Consider the following 12,714-nt stretch of genomic DNA (forward strand, 5'->3'; position numbering starts at 1 on the left):
TGGGGACAGGGACTTAGAACAGGGGACTGAGGACAGGTTCAGGAAACTGGGGACAGGGGGAAAAGGACAGTGGACTGGGGACAGAGACTGGGGACAGGGGACTGGAACTGGAGACAGGGGGCTAAAGACAAGAAATTGGGGACTGGGACTGGGGACAGGGGACTGGGGACTGGGTAAAGGGACTGGGACTGGGGACAGGGACAGGGACTGGCAACAGGGACTGGGGACAGCAACTGGGGAATGTGACAGGGGACATGGGGCTGAGGAAAGGGGACTGGGGACTGGAATTGGGGCACGGACTGGAACTGGAGACAGAAGGCTGAGGACAATGGACTTGGAAAGGGAACTGGGGACAGGGGACTGTGGACAGGGACTGGGTCTGGGACTGGGGACAGGGGATAGGGACTGAGAACAGAGGACTGGCACTGGGTACAGGGGCTGAGGACAGGAGACTGGGGACATGGACTGGGCACAGGGGACTGGGACTGGAGACAGGAAGCTGAGGACAGGGGAACACCCTAAAAACCCTCAGCCACTCACCTCCTCTCAGAACCCCAGGCCTCTGAATACACTCAGGCCCCCTCCACTCAGCACCACAGGCCTCTGATCACCCTCTGGCCTCCTCCTCCTCCTCTCAATACCCCAGACACCTGAACACCTTCAGGCCACCTCCTCCTCCCAGCACCCCAGGCACCAGAACACCCTCAGGCCCCCTCCTCCTCCCAGCACCCCAGGCACCAGAACACCCTCAGGCCCCCTCCTCCTCTCAGCACCCCAGGCCCCTGAACACCCTCAGGCCCCCTCCTCCTCTCAGCACCCCAGGTCCCTTACTCTCAGCATCCCAGGCCCCAGATCATCCTCAGGCCTCCTCAACCTCTCAGTACCCCAGGCCCCAGAACACCCTCAGACTGCCGCCTCCTCTAAGTACCCGCAGGCCCCTAAACATCCTCAGTCCTACTCAACCTCTTAGCACCCCAGGACCCTGAACACACTCAGGATCCCTCCTCCCCTCAGCACCTCAGGCCCCTGAACACTGTCTGGCCCCCTCCTCCCAGTACCGCAGGACCATGAACACACTCAGGCCCCCTCCTACACTTAGCAACCCAGGACCCTGAACACCCTCAGGGCCCCTCCTCCTCTCAGCACCCCTCTGAACCCCCCCCCCCGTCTCCTACACAACGCCTACTGCAGCCCCACAGCCACAGCTCCCCAACTACAACACCCAAACCCACAATCCACCAACGCACAACCCCCAAACCACAGCCCCCCAAGCCCACATCCCCCATACCCACAACAACCAAACACACAGCCCCCAACCCACAACTACCAAACCCACAGCCCCCCAAACACACAGCCCCCAAACACACAGGCCCCAAACCCACAACTCCCAACCCCCAAAGCCACAGCCCCCAAACCCAAAAACCACAAAACCAAGACCCACAACCCACAGCCCCCCAAACCCACAACTCCGAAACCCGCAACCCTTCAACCCACAGCCCCCAACCCACACCCCCTCAAATACACAGGCCCCCAAACCCACAGCCCCTAAAATCCACAGCCCACAAAACCAAATCCCCAAAACCCACAGCCCCTTAAACCCAAAACCCCCCAACACACAGCACCAAAACCCACAGCCTCCTAAACCCACAGCCCCCAGCCCACATCCATTAAAAACCACAGGCCACAAACCCACAGCCTCCCAAACACACAGACCACCAAACCCATAGACCTCCAGGCCAAAGCCCCTAAAATCCACAGACCCATAAACCGACAGCCACCCAAATCCACAGCCTCTGATCACCCCCCGGCCTCCTACACAACTCCTACTACAGCCCCAAATCCACAGTCCCCCAAACCTACACCACAAAAGCACAGCCCCAAAACCCACAGCCCCTAAACACCACAGCCCACAAACCCACAGCTCACAAACCCCCAACCCACAGTCTTCCAAACCCATAGGCCCAAAACCTACAGCCCCCACACCCACAGCCCCCTGTAGCCCCTCACCTGCACCCTCACCTCCTACCCCCTTGCACTCCTCACCTGCACCATACCTCCTACCCTCTGCAACCTCTCATCTGTACCCCCAACTCCTACCCCCTGGACCCGCTCACCTGTACCCCACCTCCTACCCCCTGCACCCCCTCACCTGCACCCACCTCCTACCTCCTGCACCCCCTCACCTACACCCCTACCTCCTAGAGTGCACCCCCCACCTACAGCCCCACGTTTTCACCCTCTCACACCTGCAGCACCTCACCTCCTCCCCATGACCTCCCATGCACCCCCCACTTCTGCACCCCTCACTTCCCTGGCACCTCACACCCTCTACACGTTATGTTTATAATATTTGATAAATAAAATAATAAATATGAGTGTAAACATAAATATTTAAATATAGACAATATTTATAAATATTAATATTTATAAGTATTTTTAATTGTTTTATTATATAGGCAGCAGTTGATTAGAATATAGAAAACATTATAAAGAAGTTACTGTTGGCGACACAGCTGGGCCTGGAGCAACACGTGGACTGAGCTACCATCTTTTCTTGGTGCCAGGGATTTAGGCACCACACCAGGAGCAACCCTGGTGCGCCTTCCCTGTCCCAGCTCCTGTAGGGGGCCGCAGCGGGCACGTGGGCCATCAAGCAATTAGCTGGAGGCTGTTCCTCCTGCTCGGGCATCCGGAGCTGGGCGCACTGCCAGCTCAGGCCTGCTGTTGCCCGAGCTTCATCTTCCTGCTTGCAGGTGGTGGGCAGCAGCGGCAGAGGAGGCTGCGGAGGTGGCAGTGGACTGCGGCCTGCAGGCGCTGTGTGGGTCAGGTGCTGCGGAGTGCAGGGTAGGCTGGTTGGTGGTGGGCTTCCTGCTCTACCTTTTCCTGCCCTAGGCTGCCCTTCACCTGGCTGTGCCCCACTCCCCTCCTCTCCCAGTGAGCCCTGAGCAGGTGCGGCCAGGGGCGGCCCTGGCCTGAGGGAGGCCCATGGCCCTGGGCTGGTAGGCCTGGCCCCTAGGAGCTCCCTGCCCCAGACATGCTTCCCCACAGAGCTGCAGCCCCCCTCCTCCACCACACCACACCCCACCCCCACCCCAACACCCTAACCGCCACCCCCACCCAACCCCCCACCACTCACCCCTACCCCCACCCCACCCCAACACCCCCTCACCACCACCCCACACCCTCAACTCAACCCCAACCCACCCCCCCACACCCCCCACCACCCCACCACCCCACCCCCCACCTTACCTCCACACCCAACCCCCACACCACACCACACCACCACCCCCACCCCATCCGCCCACGCCCCACCACTCCCACTCCACACACACCCCACCACCCAACCTCCACTCCCTTACCCCAGCTCCCTACCCCAAACCCCACCCCCACCCACACCCCACTCCCCACCCACACCCCATCTAACCCTGCCTACCCCCCCAGCCCACCCCCCACCCCATCCACCCACGACCCACCACTCCCACCCCACACACACCCCACACACACCCCACCACCCAACTCCCACTCCCCATACCCCAACCCCCTACCCCAAATCCCCACCCCCACCCCAGCCCCACCCCCCACCCCCACCCCACCCACCACACCCCCCACCCCATCTGACCCTGCCTACCCCACAGCCCACCCCCCACCCCATCCCCCACACCGAGCCCACCCAACCACCCCACCCCACAACCCCACCCCATCCCCCAGGACAACCCCAAGACCCACCTGCAACCCACCCCGAACACCCCACCCCATGCCCCTCCCCACCACGCCCCCCCACTCCCAAACCACCCCCACCCTCCCAACACCCACCTCTGAGCTCCCTGCCCCAGCCATGCTTACCCACAGAGCTGCAGCCCCCCTCCCCTACCTCCCACCCAAACCCCACCCACACTCCACCCCCCACCCGGACCCCACATCCCACCCCCACCTGCAACCCACCCTCCACCCTCCATCCCCCCTGCCTAACCCCAGCCCACCCCATCTTCCACCCCCAGTCCACCCCCACCCCAGTCCATCCCCCACCACACCCCATCCCCACCACACCCCCACCCCTCCACAACACCCTCCAACCCCACCCACATCACACCCCCGACCCCACTAAGCCACCCACTACCACCCCCACCCCCCACCCCATACCCCCTGCACACCCCATCCCATCCCCCACTCCCAGCCCTCTATCTCAAGTCCTTTTCGCCTATCCCTAGTTCCTGTCCCCATGCCCAGTCCTGGTCCCCTATCCCCAGTCCCTGTCCTCATCCCAAGTCCCTGTCTCCTATCCCCAGTCCCTGTCCCCTATCCACAATTCCTGCTACCTGACCCCAATCCTGTGTCCCCAACACCTAAACCCAGTACCTATCCAGTGATCCCCAGTACCTGTCCACTTATCCCGAGTCCCTGCCCCCTATCCCTAGTCCCAGTCTCCTATCCCTAGTCCCTGTATCCTATACCCAGTCTGTGTCCCCATCCCCAGTCCCTGTCCCTTATTCCCAATCCCAGCTCTCTATCCCAAGTCCCTGTGCCCTATCCCCAGACCATGTCCCCTATTCCCAGTCCCAGTCTGCATCCCCAGTCCCTGTCCCCTATCTCCAGTCCTTGTCCCCAATCCCCAGTCCCTGCCCTCTATCCCAAGTCCCTGTCTTCTATCCCCAGTCCCTGTCCCGATCCCCTGTCCCTATCCCATATCCGGAGTCCATGTCCCCTATCCACAATTCCTGCCCCACAGCCCCTAAACCCAGTCCCTGTCCACGTATCCCCAGTCCCTGTCCCCTGTCCCCAGTCCCTCTCAATTTATCCCCAGTCCCTGTCCCCTATCCCCAGTCCCTGTCCCCTATCTCCAGTGCCTGTCCCCATACCCAGTCCCTGTCCCCTATCACAAGTCCCTGTCCCCTATCACCAGTTCTTGTCCCCTATAACAGTCACTGTCCCCTAGTCCCAGTCCCTGTCCCCTATCCCCAGTCCCTGTCTCCTATACCCAGTCCCTGTCCCCTATACCCAGTCCCTGTCCCATATCTCCAGTGCCTGTCCCCATACCCAGTCCCTGTCCCCATCACAAGTCCCTGTCCCCTATCACCAGTTCTTGTCCCCTATCCCCAGTTCCTGTCCCCTATAACAGTCACTGTCCCCTATCCCCAGTCCCTGTCCCCTATCCCCAGTCCATGTCCCCTAACTCCAGTCCCTGTCCCCTATCCCCAGTCCCTGTCCCCTATCTCCAGGCCCTGTACCCTATCCCCAGTCCTTGTCCCCTATCTCCAGTCACTGTTCCCTATCCCCAGTCACTGTCCCCTATCCCCAGTCACTATGTCCTATCCCTGTCCTAGTCCCCTATCCCCAGTCCCTGTCCCCTATCCCCAGTCCCTGTCCCCATCATCAGTCCCCACCCTCTATCCCAGGTCCCTGTCCCCTATCCCCAGTTCTTGCCCTCTATCCCCAGTCCCTGTACCCTATCCACAATCCCTGTCCCCATCCCCAGTTCCTGTCCCCTATCCCCAGTCCATGTCCCCTATTCCCAATTCCTTCCCCCTGACCCCAGTCCCTGTCCCCAGCCCCTAACCCTAGTCCCTGTTCACTTATCCCCAGTCCCTGTCCCCTATCCTCAGCCCTTGTCCCGTATCCCTAGTCCCAGGCCCCTATCCCCAGTCCCTGTCCCCTATCTCAGTCCCTGTCCCCTGTCCCTAGTCCCTGTCCCCTATCCACAGTCCCTGTCCCATATCCATAGTCACTGTCCCCAGCCCCTAACCACAGTCCCTGTCCACTTATCCCCAAACCCTGTCCCCTATCCCAAGCCCTTGTCCCCTATCCCTACTCCCTGTCCCCTATCCCCAGTCCCTGTCCCCTATTGCAAGTCCCTGGCCACTATCCACAGTCCCTGTCCCCTATCCCCAGTCCCTCTCCCCTATCCCCAGTCCCTGTCCCCAATCCCCAGTCCCTGTCCCATATATGGAGTCCCTTCCCCATCCCCAGTCCCTGTCCCCTATCCCCAATTCCTTCCCCCTGACCCAAGTTCCTTGTGCCCAGCTGGTAACCCCAGTCCCTCTCCATTTATCCCCAGTCCCTGCCCCTTATCCCCAGTCCAAGTCCTCTATCTCCAGTCGCTGTCCCCATACCCAGTCCCTGTCCCCATCCCCAGTCCCTGTCTCCTATCCACTATTCCTGCCCCATGAACCCAGTCCCTTGTCCCCAGCCCCTAAAATCAGTCCCTGTCCACTTATCCCAGTCGTTGTCCCCTATCCTCATTCACTGTCCATTTATCCAAAGTCCCTGTCCCCTACCCCCAGCCCCTGTCCCATATCCCCAGTCCCTGTGCATATCCCCAGTCCCTGTCCCCTATGCCCAGTAATTGTCCCTATCCCCAATTCTTGCCCCTGAACCCAGTCCCTTGTCCCCAGCCCCTAATTCTGTCCCTGTCCCCTTATCCCAGTTGTCCCCTATCCTCATTCACTGTCCATGTTTCCCAAGACCCTGTCTCCTATCCCCAGTCCCTGTCCTCTATCCCCAGTCCCTGTCCCCATCTCCCGTCCCAGTCCCCTATCCCCATTCCCTGAGCTAATCCCTATCCCTAGTCCCTATCCTCTATCCCCTATCCCTGTCCCATATCCCAGTCCCTGTCCACTATCCCCATTCCCTGTACTCTATCCCTAGTCCCTGTCCCCATTGCAGAGCCTGTACCCTATCCCCAGTCCCTACCCTCTATCCCCAGTCCCTGTGCCTTATCCTGCACCCCGTCCCCATCCCCAGTCCCTGTGTCCTATCCCCAGTCCATGTCCCCTTTCCCCAATTCCTGCCCCTGACCCCAGTTACTTGTCCCCAGCCCTGAACCCCAGTCCCTGTCCACTTATCCCCAGTTCCTGTCCCCATCCCCAGTCCCTGTCCACTATCCCCAGTCCCTGTCCCCTAACCCTAATTCCTGCCCCCTGACCCCAGTCCTTTTTCCCCAGCCCCTAAACCCAGTCCCTGTCCCCTATCCCCATTCCCTGTCCCCATTCCCAGTCCCTGTCCTGTATCTCCAGTTCCTGTCCCCTATCCCCAATTCCTGCCCTTGACCCATGACCCCAGTCCTATGTCCTCAGCCCCTAACCCCAGTCTCTGTCCACTTATCCAAGTCCCTTTCCATTTATCCCCAGTACCTGCCTCCTATCCCTAGTCATTGTCCCCTATCTCTTGTCCCTGTCCCCTATACCCACCCTGTTCCCATCCCAGTCCCTCTCCCTTATCCCCAGTGCAAGTCTCCATCCCCAGTCCCTGTTGCCTATCCGCAATCCCTGCCCTCTATCCCAAGTCCCTGTCCTCTATCCCTAGTCCCTGTCCCCATCTACAGCCCCTGTCCCCTATCCCCAGTCTCTGCCCTCTATCCCCAGTCCCAGTCCCCTTTCCCCAGTCCCTGTCCCCATCCCCAGTCCCTGTCCCCTATCCCCAGTCCCTGTTACCTATCCCCAATTCTTGCCCCCAACCCTTGTCCCTTGTCCCAGGTCCCTAACCCCAGTACTCCTCCACTTATCCCTAGCCCCTATCCCCTTATCCACAGTACCTGTCCCCTATTCACAGTTCCTGTCCATTTATTCCCAGTCCCAGTCCCCTATCCCCAGTTCCTGTCCCCTGTCATCAGTCCCTGTCCCCTATCCCCAGTCTCTGTCCCCTATCCCCAGTCCCTATCCCCTATCCCAAGTCCCTGTCTCCATTCTTAGTTCCTGTCCACTACCCAGTCTCTGTCCCATATCCCCAGTCCCTGTCTCCATTCCCAGTCCCTGTCCCCTATCCCCAGTCCCTGCCCTCTATCCCCAGTCACTGTCCCCCATCCCCAATCCCTGTTCCCTATCCCCAGTCCCCTGTTAATAGTCCCTGTCCCAGATCCCAGTCCCCTACCCTCAGTCCCCTATCCCCTGTCCCCAGTCCCTCTCTCTATCCCCAGTCCCCAACCCCCTGTCCACCGTCCCAGTCCCTGTCCCCAGGTCCAGTCCCAAGTCCCTGTCCCCAGTCCCTGTCCCCAGTCCCTTGTCCTCAGCCCCCAGTCCCCAGTACCCTTTCCTGTCCCCAGTCCCCTGTTCTCAGTCCCTGTCACCTGTCCCCACACCCAGTCCCCAGTCTCTTTCCCCAGTTCCCAGTCCTCAGTCCCTGTCCCCAATCCTAGTCCTGTCCCCAGTCCTCTGTTCTCAGCCCCCTGTCCCCAGTCCCCTGGGGACTCGCCAGTTCCAGTTTGCTAAGTTCATCTGGCTGAGTGCACAGAGGCCCCAGCCCTCCTTCAGGAGCCTCCCTTAGCCCCACAGCGCCCTAAGCACACAGAAACCAAGCACCCCACTCTGGGGCCCTCCTCCAGGACCCTCCTCAGGGGTGCTCAGCCAGGGTGCTCATCTGAGTGCTCCTCTGGGTGCTCAGGCAGGGTGCTCCTCTGAGGTGCTCAGGCAGGGTTTTCCTCTGGGTGCTCAGGCACTGTGCTACTCTGGGGCGCTCCTCAGGTCACTCGTTGGGGTGCTCCACCTGGGGGCTGCTGAGTTGCTCTGCCCAGCCCCTGCCTGCATTCCTGCACATGTGTCGCTCCCCCCTCCTGCCAGTGCTGCTGCAGGAGCTCAGCCTCAGGATGGGGGGCTCAGGGCGCAGGGGCCCTGGACTCTGGCCCTTCCTGGTGCTGCAGGCCTGGGTGTGCATGCAAAGGTGAGGGTCTTATCCCAGCAGCTGGTGGGACCCCGTGAATGGCTGCCCCCATAGAGCCAGGATCCCTCCAACTGCACCCAAGACCAGTGCAGGGACCCTGGAAATGCCCCATCTGTTGGGGGATCCCCAGAACTGCCCCTTGGTCAGGCTGGGACCCCGAGATCTGCCCCCTAGGTCAAGCTGGGACCCTGAGATCTGGCCCGTCCAGCGGGCTGGGACCCCGAGATCTGCCCCCTCTGGTCAGGCAGGAACCCCAAGATCTTCCCCCTCCAGTGAGGCATGGACCCCGAAATCTGCCCCCTACAGCGGGCTGAGACCCTGAGATCTGCCTCCTGGTCAGGCAGGAACCCCTTGAACTGCCTCTCGGTCAGGTTGGGACCCCGGAACTGACCTCTGGTCTGGCTGGGACCCTGAGATCTCCCCCCCTTGGTCAGGCAGGGACCCCAAGATCTGCTCACTCGGTCAGGCTGGGTACCCAATATCTGTACCCTCTGGTCAGGCTGGTACCCTGAGATCTGCCCCCTCAGGCGGTTTGGCATCCCAAGATCTGCCACCTGGTCAGGCTGGGACCTCCCTATGGTGGGGGGGGGGGCTGGGCCCTGAAACTGACCCCTCAGGGGGGCAGGTCTGAGCAGCACTCACCAGACACTGAGGTTCCCCTCCCCGCAGTGTCAGTGACCCCAGTAACATGTCCCTGGTGAAGGAGAAAGTGGACTGGCTGCTGAAAGGCTATGACATCTGCCTGTGGCCAGACTTCAGAGGTAGGATTGCTGGGTGTAGAGGGTGCTAGGTGCCTGGGAGGAGAGGGATGTGGAAGTGGGAGGTGCATGGGAGGTGAGGGGGTGGAGGTGAGAGGATGCAGGTGTGAGGGGGTGAGAACAGGGGGCTGTAGGTGAGGGGGTACAGGTGAGAGGGTGCAGGGGGTAGGAGGTGGGGTGCAAGTGAAGGGGTGCAGGGGGTAGGTGGTGGGTACAGGTGAGGGGTTAAAGTGTGTAGGAGGTGGGGGTACAGGTGAGGGTGAGGGATTGCAGGGGGTAGGAGGTGGGGTGCAGGTGAGGTTGCAGGTGGTAGGAGGTGTTGGTGCAGGTGCGGGGTGCCGGGTGTAAAAGGTGGAGTGTAGGTGAGGGGGTGCAGGGGGAGTGGATGAGGGTGCAGGTGAGGGTGAGTGGTATCTACCCCTGTGTGTGCCCTGCAGGGTCCAGGCTGTGAATGCCACCTCCAGCCCTGCACTGCACTGGGTCCCTGGTGGCTGACTGCGCCCTGCTCCCTGAAACACCCCAAGTTCCTGGGTGCTGCCCGCCCAGCACACTTCCAGCCTGAGGCCCGAGTCTGAGTGACCTGTTCGTAGTGTCCAGTCCAGAACAAGGCAGGAGGGCACGTGGTAGTCCCAGTGCTGCCTGAGACAAGTGGGGATACCTGTGTCCTGTGGTCTGGAGAAGTGCTGTGTCCACCCCAGGGCCCAGTGGGTAAGGTGTGTACACTCAGCTTCCAATGGGGAGGGCCCTGTCCACTCTGGGGCCCAGTGGGGAGTTTCCACTGCAGGGTCCACTTTGGAGTTCCTATCCACCTCAGTGTCCAGTGCGGTATTTCTGTCCACCCAGCATCCAGTGGGAGTTCCTTCCCACCTCACTGTCCAATTGGGAGGGTCCTGTCCACTGCACCATCCATTGGGGAGTTTCTGTCCACTGCAGCATGCAGTGTGTGTTCCTGTCCATGTCAGTGTCCATCCATGAGTTTCTGTCCACTGCAGCGTCCAGTGGGGAGTTCCTGTCCACTTCACTGTCCTGTGGGGAGGGCCCTGTCCACTACATCGTCCAGTCGGGAGGCCCCTGATGTGGAGGAGCTGGGGGCTGCAAGTGGACGCTGACCTGGGCTGAGCCCTCAGTGCTGCCACCCACACTCAGGCCTGTGGTCACTGCTGCCTCACAGGCCTCCCCGTTGGCTGTTGGCATGAACATGGACATCTCCAGTATGGACATGGTGTCAGAGGTCAACATGGTGAGTGGGATCATGGGGGATGGCCCTGTGGTCAGATGGCTGCTAGGAGAGTCAGAGGTTGTGGGGGTCTTGGAAGCTGTGAGTGTTTAGGGGTTGTGAGTTGGAGGCCATGAGGGTCTTGGGGGCTGAGAGGGTCTGGAGGTTGAATGGGTCTTGGGGGCTCTGAGGGTCTTGGGGGCTGAGAGGGTCTGGGGCCTATGAGGGTCTGGGGGCTGTGAGCATCTGGGGACTGTGAGGGTCTGGGGTCTGAGAGTGGGGGCTGGGAGGGTCAGGGGGTGGTGAGGGTCTGGGGGCTGTGGGGATCTGGGGAATGAGAGTGCCTGGGGGCTGAGAGGGCCTAGGGGCTGTCATGGTCTAGTGACTGTGAGGGTCTGGGGGCTGAGAGGGTTCTGGGGCTGAAAGGGCTTAGGGGCTTTGAGCATCTGGGGTCTTTGAGGGTCTGGGGCCTGAGAGGTTCTGAGAGGTTCTGAAGGTCTGGGGGCTGTGAGGGTCTGTGGGTTGTGTGGGTCTGGGGGCTGTGAGGGTCTGTGGGCTGAGAGGGTCTTGGGGGCTGAGTCCCTGCCCCCTGTCCTGAGTCCCTGTCCCCTACCCCCAGTTCTTGTCCCCAATCCCCAGTCCATGTCCCCTATCCGCAGTTCCTACTACATGACCCCAGGGCCTTGTCCCCAGCACCTAACCACAGTCCCTGTCCACTTATCCCCATTCCCTGCCCCCTATCCCCAGTCCCTGTGCCCTATCCTTAGTACCGGTCCCCTATCCCCAGTCCTTTGTCCCCTGCCCCTAACACCAGTCCCTGTCCACTTATCCCCAGTACCTATCCCCTATCCACAGCCCTTGTCGCCTATCCCTAGTCCCTGCCCCCTATCCCTAGTCCCAGCCCTCTATCCCAAGTCCCTGTGCCCTATCCCCAGACCATGTCCCCTATTCCCAGTCCCTGTCCACATCCCCAGTCCCTGTCCCCTATCCCCAGTCCTTGTCCCCTATCCCCAGTCCCTGTCCTATATCCCAGGTCCCTGTTTCTTATCCCCAGTCCCTGTTCCCATCCCCCATCCCTGTTCCCTATCCCCCGTTACTGTCCCCAACCCCAGTCCCTCTCCCCTATCCCCAGTCCCTGTCCCCTATCACTAGTCCCTTGTCCCTAGCCCCTAAACCTGTCCCTGTCCCCTATCCCTGGTCCATGTCCTCTATCCCCAGCCCCTGTCCACTATCCCCAGCCCTCTATCCCCAGTCCCTGTCCCCTATCCCCAGTCCCTGTCCCCTATCCCCAGTCCCTGTTTCCATCTACAGTCCCTGTCCCCTATCCCCAGTCTCTGCCTTCTATCCACAGTACCTGTCACCTATCCCCAGTCCCTGTCACCATCCCTAGTCTCTGCCCCCTATCCCCAATTCCTGCCCCTGACCCCAGTCCCTTGTGCCCAGCCCCTAACCCCAGTCCCTGTCCACTTATCCCCATACCCTGTCCCCTTATCCTTAGTCCCTGTCCCTTATCTGCAGTCCTTGTCCTTTTATCCACAGTCCCTGTCCCCTATCCCCAGACCCTGTGACCTCACCAGTCCCTGTCCCCTATACCCAGTCCCTGTCCTCAGTCCCTAGTCCCTGTTCCTTGTCTCCAATTCCTATCCCCATCCCCTGTCCCATGCCCTTCCCTGTCCCTGTTCCCAGTTCCTGGCCCTTGTCCCCAGTCCCAAGTTCCTGTGTCCTGTCCCCAATCCCTGTACCTAGGCCCCTGTTCTCCGTCCCTGTCCCCTGTCCCAGTCCCCAGTCCCAGTCCCCAGACCCCTACCCTCAGTCCCCAGTCCCTGTCCCCAGTCCCCAGTCCCCTGTCCCCAGTCCCCTGTCCCCAGTCCCCTGTCCCCAGTCCCCCGTCCCCAGTCCCAGTCCCAGTCCCTGTCCCCAATCCCTGTACCTAGGCCCCTGTACCCAGAACCACAGAGTCCTGTCCTCCTAGAGATATGCATACACACATACCACTGACGACCACAGAGTCCTGCCCTCATGGGTACACACACATCCCACTAATGACCACAGGGTCCTGCCTTCCAGGGGACATACAAACACACACCCCCG

Source organism: Erinaceus europaeus, chromosome 9, assembly GCF_950295315.1.
Source record: "Erinaceus europaeus chromosome 9, mEriEur2.1, whole genome shotgun sequence".
Taxonomy (NCBI): domain Eukaryota; kingdom Metazoa; phylum Chordata; class Mammalia; order Eulipotyphla; family Erinaceidae; genus Erinaceus; species Erinaceus europaeus.